Here is an 8016-nt window from a genome sequence, read left to right on the forward strand (position 1 = left end):
GTATTTTCCACAGTATGCATCCGATGAAGTGAGCTGTAGCTCACGAAAGCTTATGCTCAAATAAATTGGTTAGTCTCTAAGGTGCCACAAGTACTCCTTTTCTTTTTGCGAATACAGACTAACACGGCTGTTACTCTGAAACCTGTGAGAGTAAGGGGGAGACGTTTATGGCAGCGTGGGGAGGTTGAGGCAAATCGCCTGGCCGCTGATTACGTGCAGCCAGACACCAGGGTGGTTAGAAAAGCACAGCAGGGCGCGCTACGCATCAGAGAAGCTTTGAAAACCAGTTTCATGACTGGCCAGGCTACGGTGTGACAGTTCTGTTTGTTTCTCCTTGATGAAAACCCACCCCCTTGGTTCACTCTACTTCCCTGTAAGCCAACCACCCTCCCCTCCCCCCTTTGATCACCATTTGCAGAGGCAATAAAGTCACTGTTGTTTCAAATTCATGCATTCTTTATTAATTCGTCACACAAATGGAGGGATAACTGCCAAGGTACCCTGGGAGGGGTGGGGGAGGAGGGAAGCACCGGGTGGGGTGGTGGAGGAGGGGAGGAGGGAAGGACAAGGCCACACTGCACTTCAAAACTTATTGAATGCCAGCTTTCTGTTGCTTGGGCAGTCCTCTGGGGTGGAGTGGTTGGGTGCCCGGAGGCCCCCCACCGCGTTCTTGGGCATCTGGATGAGGAGGCTATGGAACTTGGGGAGGAGGGCAGTTGGTTACACAGGGGCTGCAGCAGCCGTCTGTGCTCCTGCTGCCTTTCCTGCACCTCAACCATATGCATATCAGTTTGATCCTCCAGTAGCCTCAGCACTGCATCCTGCATCCTCTCATCATGCTGACGCCACCTCTCCTCTCGCTTGTCCATCCTCTCCTCTCGCTCATTTTGTGCTTTCCTGGATTCTGACATTGTCTCCCTCCACGCGTTGTGCTGGGCTCTTTCAGCGTGGGAGGCCTGCATGAGCTCAGAGAACATTTCATCACAAGTGCGTTTTTTTCGGCTTCTAATCTTTGATAGCCTCTGGGACGGAGATGATACGTGGAGTGATGAAACATTTGCAGCTGCGGGAGGGAAAAAAGGGAGATTAGTTATCTTTAAAAAGAGACATTTTAGAGAACAATGGGTAGACTCTGCACGGTGAACCAAGCTGTTAACATTACATAGCACGTGTTGTTTCTTTACAAGGTCGCATTTTGCCTCTTATACCGAGGGCCTGCTGGTATGGTGTGAGATCATACACGCAGGGCCGGCGGGCAACTGAATTTGGCTTGCAGACAGCCATGGTAAGCCACAGTCTTTTGGCTTCTTTAACCTTCCTAATATGTGGAAACAGTTTCAAACAGCAGCACCCCCAGTTCACATACCAAGCACCTGTTGGGTTGACCCTTTAAAAGGAGGGGCTGCGGTTTTCGGGTTAACATGCAGCACAAACCCAACTACCCCCTCCACACCCAATTCTCTGGGATGATCGCTTCACCCCTCCCCCCACCGCATGGCTAACAGTGGGGATGATTTCTGTTCAGCCACAGGCAAACAGCCCAGCAGGAACAGCCACCTCTGAATGTCCCCTTAATAAAATTCCCCTATTTCAACCAGGTGACCATGAATGAGATCACTCTCCTGAGCAGGGCCGGCTCTAGGATTTTTGGCACTCCAAGCAAAAAAAAATTTGGCCGCCCCCCCTTTTTTTTCCGTGCCCCCCTCCCACCGGCTCCAACCCAACTCCGCCCCTTCCCCAAATCCCCAGCCTTGCCTCCTCCCCTGGGCGTGCCACCTTCCCCCCCCCCCATGATTGCTTCCTGTGGCTTCCCACCTGCAACCGCCTGCCCTCGCTCACCTCCGCTCCGCCTGCTCCCCTGAACACGCCGCTGCTCTGCTTCTCCCCCCTCCCTCTCAGGCGATGGAGAGGCCGCGCGTTCAGGGGAGCAGGTGGAGAGGAGGTGAGCAAGGGTGGGGGGAGCACAGGAAGTAAAGGGGGGGGGGTAGAGGAACCGCTCCCCGCCCCAGCTTGCCTCCGCTCCACCACCACCGCCTCCCTCGAGCTTGCCGCTGCTCGGCTTCTCCTCCCTCCCTCCAAGGCTTGCAGCACGAAACAGCTGTTCCACACGCAGCAAGCCTGGGAGGGAGCGGGGAGAAGCAGAGCGGTGGCGACGCGCTCAGGGGAGCAGGCGGAAGCGAAGCGGAGGCGAGCTGGGGCGGCGGGGGCACATTTCTAGGGGCGGCAGGGCCGGCGCCGGAATGACACCCCTAGAAATGTGCCGCCCCAAGCACCTGCTTGTTTTGCCGGTGCCTAGAGCCGGCCCTGCTTCTTGGTTTGGGAGCAGTAGACCAGATGTTTGTACCTTCAATCCAGCACCAAGAACATGCCGTTTCCAGATCAGTGTGGTTTTGACCACTCTCAGCCTAATCAGCCCTGAAGTCTGACCATATTGAAAACTGGTGGCCACAAGGTGGACCGTGTTAACATACAACACACTAAAAACATTAACATACAACTGGGGAAATAGGCATTGCTTATATAGGAAGTACACAGAACTGTACCTAGCAGAGGGGGCTTGAGGTTTACAAACCCCACTCCCAGAGCTGTAGCCATCACACATTGTACAACACACAGTCCACAAAGTAAATAAGAACATTAGGTGCACTTCAAGCTCCAATAAAAGACAAGCGCTTAATTTGCTAAGCTAGCAGTGTTAGCCTTGGCTGTGACATTTTATTTTTAAGCTCTGACAATATTACAAAGTATAAAAATGTAGGATAGTATGTGATATTGGCCTTTAGGGTTCTAGAGTTAATACATACTTAAAAAAAACACTCAAAGGAATTTAATGTAAACATCTTAGAATTCTTCAACTATTTAGGCCACATTTTACTCCACTATATCTAGAAATCGAATGCACTAAGTCCCTCATTCCCCAGAGCTGAGCGCAGGAACAGGGAGGGAGGCAGAGGGAGAAAGTAGCTTTAGCCAACTTTGCAGTCCTTGTATGGAGGTTGGGATGTGACCATTGACAAGAAACCAGCTGCTCTAATATCTCTGTATCTTCTCAGCGAGGTCAGTTATTGCCCAATTGCCTTAAAATTGGAGAGCTAATTACATCTGTAAACATAATAACGTAGGACTGGAAGGGACCTCCTGGGTCACTGAGTCCAGTCCCCTGCTATTGCAGGTAACCCCATGAGATCATCTTGTATATAACCTTATCAAGCTTCATCTTAAAACTAGTTAGGTTGTTTGCCCCACTGCTCCTATTGGGAGGCTGCCCCAGAACCTCCCCCCTTTAATGGTAGGAAACTTTCTTCTTCTAAAACTGATTCATGGCCAGTTCATCCCCATTTCTTCTTGTGTCAACACTGTCCTTTAGCTTAAATAGCTTCTCTCTCTCTCTCCCTGGTGTTTACCCCTAAAGTGTTTATAGAGAGCAATCAGACCCCCTATCAGCATGACTTTTGCTAGGCTAACCAAGCCAAGCTTTTTTAGTCTCCTCATGTAATACAGGCTCTCCATTCCCCTGATCATAGAATCATAGAATATCAGGGTTGGAAGGGACCTCAGGAGGTCATCTAGTCCAAACCCCTGCTCAAAGCAGGACCAATCCCCAACTAAATCATCCCAGCCAGGGCTTTGTCAAGCCTGATCTTAAAAACCTCTAAGGATGGAGATTCCACCACCTCCCTAGATAACCCATTCCAGTGCTTCACCACCCTCCTAGTGAAATAGTGTTTCCCAATATCCAACCTAGACCTCCCCCACTGCAACTTGAGACCATTGCTTCTTGTTCTGTCATCTGCCACCACTGAGAACAGTCTAGCTCCATCCTCTTCGGAACCCCCCTTCAGGTAGTTGAAGGCTGCTACCAAATCCCCCCTCACTCTTTTCTTCTGCATACGAAATAACCCCAGCTCCCTCAGCCTCTCCTTATAAGTCATGTGCCCCAGCCCCCTAATCATTTTTGTTGACCTCTGCTGGACTATCTCCAATTTGTCCACATCCCTTCTGCAATGGGGGGACCAAAACTGGACACAATACTCCAGGTGTGACTTCACCAGTGCCGAATAGAGAGGAATAATCACTTTCCACAATCTGCTGGCAATGCTCCTACTAATACAGCCCAATATGCCATTGGCCTTGGCAACAACGGCACACTGCTGACTCATATCAAGCTTCTCGTCCACTGTAATCTCCAGGTCCTTTTCTGCAGAACTGCTGCTTAGCCAGTCGGTCCCCAGCCTGTAGCAGTACATGGGATTCTTCCATCGTAAGTGCAGGACTCTGCACTTGTCCTTGTTGAACCTCATCAGACTTCTTTTGGCCCAATCCTCCAATTTGTCTAGGTTACTCTGGACCCTATCCCTACCCTCCAGCGTATCTGCCTCTCCCCACAGTTTAGTGTCATCTGAGAACTTGCTGAGGGTGCAATTAATCCCAACATCCAGATCATTAATAAAGATATTGAACAAAACAGGCCCCAGGGACTGACCCCTGGGGCACTCTGCTTGATACCGGCCACCAACTAGACATCCAGCCGTTGATCACTACCGGTTGAGCCCGACAATCTAGCCAGCTTTCTATCCACCTTACAGTCCATTCATCCAATCCATACTTTTTTAACTTGCTGGCAAGAATACTGTGGGAGACTGTATCAAAAGCTTTGCTGAAGTCAAAGCTTTTGACTTCACATATCACATCCACCACTTTCCCCATATCAACAGAGCCAGTTATCTCATCACAGAAGGCAATTAGATTAGTCAGGCATGACTTGCCCTTGGTGAATCCATGTTGACTGTTCCTGATCACCTTCCTCTCCTCCAAGTGCTTCAGAATGGATTCCTTGAGGATCTGCTCCATGATTTTGCTGGGGACTGAAGTGAGGCAGACCGATCTGTAGTTCCCCAGGTTCTCTTTCTTCTCTTTTTTAAATATGGGCACTATATTTGCCCTTTTTCAATCATCCGGGACCTCCCCCAATCACCACGAATTTTCAAAGATAATAGCCAGTGGCTCTGCAATCACATCCGGCCAACTCCCTCAGCACCCTTGGATGCATTAGATCTGGACCCATGGACTTGTGCACGTCCAGCTTTTCCAAATATCCCTTAACCTGTTCTTTCACCACTGAGGGCTGCTCACCTCCTCCCCATACTGCGTTGCCCGGTGCAGCAGCCTGGGAGCTGACCTTGTCTGTGAAGACTGAGGCAAAAAAAGCATTGAATACTTCAGCCTTTTCCACATCCTCTGTCACTAGGTTGCCTCTGCCATTCATTAAGGGTTCCACCCTTTCCCTGACCTTCTTCTTGTTACTTACATACCTGTAGAAACCCTTCTTGTTACCTTTCACATCCCTTGCTAGCTGCAACTCCAGTTGTGCCTTGGCCTTCATGATTACACCCCTGCATGCTCTAGCAATATTTTTATACTCCTGCCTAGTCATCTGTCCAAATTTCCACTTCTTGTAAGCTTCCTTTTTGAGTTTAAGCTCACCGAAGATTTCACTGTTAAGCCAAGCTGGTTTCCTGCCATATTTGCTATTCTTTCTGCACATCGCCGTGGTTTGTTCCTGTGCCCTCAATAAGGCTTCTTTAAAATCGATGTGTTTTCTCACTTTTTCCCTGTGCCAGAGTGGCACAGGGGGGTTAGATTAGAGCTCAGGATCTATTTTAATTACCCATTTAAAAAAATGCAGGACAATGATTAGGAAAACAGTATGATTTTCATGTGTGAAAGTCTGAGCAATTTAAAATGACATTCTACTTTACTTTTATTTTGGTGTTTGGTGTTCTGTAACATAATTGAAATGAAAATCCAGGATGATAACTGGAATGCAGAGTATTGGTTACCAAGTTTTTGTAACTTAACTTTCAAACGCTGAACAATTATTGTGATTTTTTTTCTGTAGGGTTTTAGTTTAAAAAAATTACCAAAAGAAGTGAAACTGGTGTGATTATAAAAAGAAAAGGAGTACTTGTGGCACCTTAGAGACTAACCAATTTATCTGAGCATGAGCTTTCTTGAGCTGTAGCTCACTTCATCGGATCATTAAGGTGCCACAAGTACTCCTTTTCTTTTTGCGAATACAGACTAACACGGCTGTTACTCTGAAACCTGGTGTGATTATATTGCATTATTTTGACAATATGCAGAATCTTGAAGAATTTTTAATTTTTTGGCATAGAATTCCCCCAGGAGTAGTAATGCAATTGTCTGCCACTACATTATAATAGGGATAGATAAGTGAATACAATGCAAGTAACATTTCATTAGTTATTATGCAGTTTACATATCAAATGTCTAGTCGTCCTAATACTAACATACACGTTTGATCTAGGGTTAATTAAGCACAGGGATATACATAATGTAATGCGATAGCATTCAACAGGTTACAGATAAGTAAAGACATCATCATTCCCATTTCCTTTGAACTAAATACACACCTGAGTGAATTAGTACACTTAATCTTTCTTTGATATTCCCACCAAAGTGAACTATCCTATTGCTCTGACCTGAGCTGGCCAGCCAGCATCACACCCCCAATGCAAAACTGATGTAGGAACAGGTGTCACTGATGCTTCTGAATACATTGCAGGGTTCCCCCATTCTTGATAAGGCATCCACAACCACACTTTCCTTCCCCTTGGTATGGATTATGTCCATGTCAAATTCTTGTAAAACCAAACTCCAATGAAGTAATCTAGAATTGGTTCCTTTAGCTCAGTGCAGCCAACTTAAAGGGGTATGGTCACTTAAAACATTTTATTGTACAGATAAGGTTTGAGTTGCTTAACAGCCCAGACAATGGCATAGCACTCTCTCTTGAGGACAGCATAATTTTGTTCAGTGAGGTTCCAGTTTTTCCTTAAGAAGGCAGTGGGATGTCTTTTGCACCTATGCTCAGTCTTGCCTCAGCACTGCAGCCAATCCAATATTAGAAGCATGAGTACACAGCACAAATGGTTTGTTGAAATCAGGGATGATCAAAACAGGCTTTTTAGACAAAGCCTCTTTTATATTATGGAAGCTTTTCTCACAAGCCTCTGTCCATACCATCCAATCTTGTTTTCCCTTTTTCATAAAGTCTGTTATGGGGGCCACAATGTCTCTAAACCCCTTTACAAACCTATGGAAATAGTTGGCCACACCGATAAAGGACCGGACCTTTGATCTAGGGTTAATTAAGTGCAGGGATATACATATTGTAATGCAATAGCGTTCAACAGGTTACAGATAAGTGAAGACAACATCATTCCTATTCAGCTGGCCTGTCAGCATTACAATGTTCTTGCTTGATGTATGTACCCAGTGGATATTAATAGCTCCAGTAATATACACTGGAATTATGACTCAGCTGTGTGGAGTTGGGAAATGGATCTACACGAGACATAGGAATGTGCTTTCCCCATCTGGGAGTTACTTCCAAAGGAATTTGAAAGACAATGAGAATTTGTTTACATATCACGTGAACAGACTCATCAAGCTAACAAGGGTTGAAAGCAAATCTCATGCTAACAAGTTGGGAAGAGGACAGCATGGAGTCTACACCCCGCAGGAGAGAGAAGCTTGGTCCGAGTTTTACTTTTCAAGGAAGACATTGCAAAGGGTTACTGGTCTGTAAAGAAGGGGGCTGTACCTCCAGTGATAAGCAGGTGAATCAACTGGCTGTATACAATTCTACTGTATGATAAAAATGCATAGAGTGAGGTTTTTTTTGAAAGGTAATGACACATTCATGATTAATAGCAATGTGATATGTCTATATTAACACTGTAGGAGGTAATGTGGATACTTAATGATATTGTGCTTTAAAGTCTGTGGCCAACCAGGGAGAAACAGGTTTGCTGCCAGACAGGATAGAAGGCAGCTATCTACCTGTCTCATCTGTCAATTAAATATGGTAGAAGCAAAACAATGGAAGCCCCATTTCCATACAGGGAATGGGAAGCTGTCAAGGTTCCTTCCCCACTCTGAACTCTAGGGTACAGATGTGGGGACCTGCATGAAAACCCCCTAAACTTATTT

This window comes from Chelonia mydas, chromosome 8 (assembly GCF_015237465.2).
Source record: "Chelonia mydas isolate rCheMyd1 chromosome 8, rCheMyd1.pri.v2, whole genome shotgun sequence".
Lineage (NCBI taxonomy): Eukaryota > Metazoa > Chordata > Testudines > Cheloniidae > Chelonia > Chelonia mydas.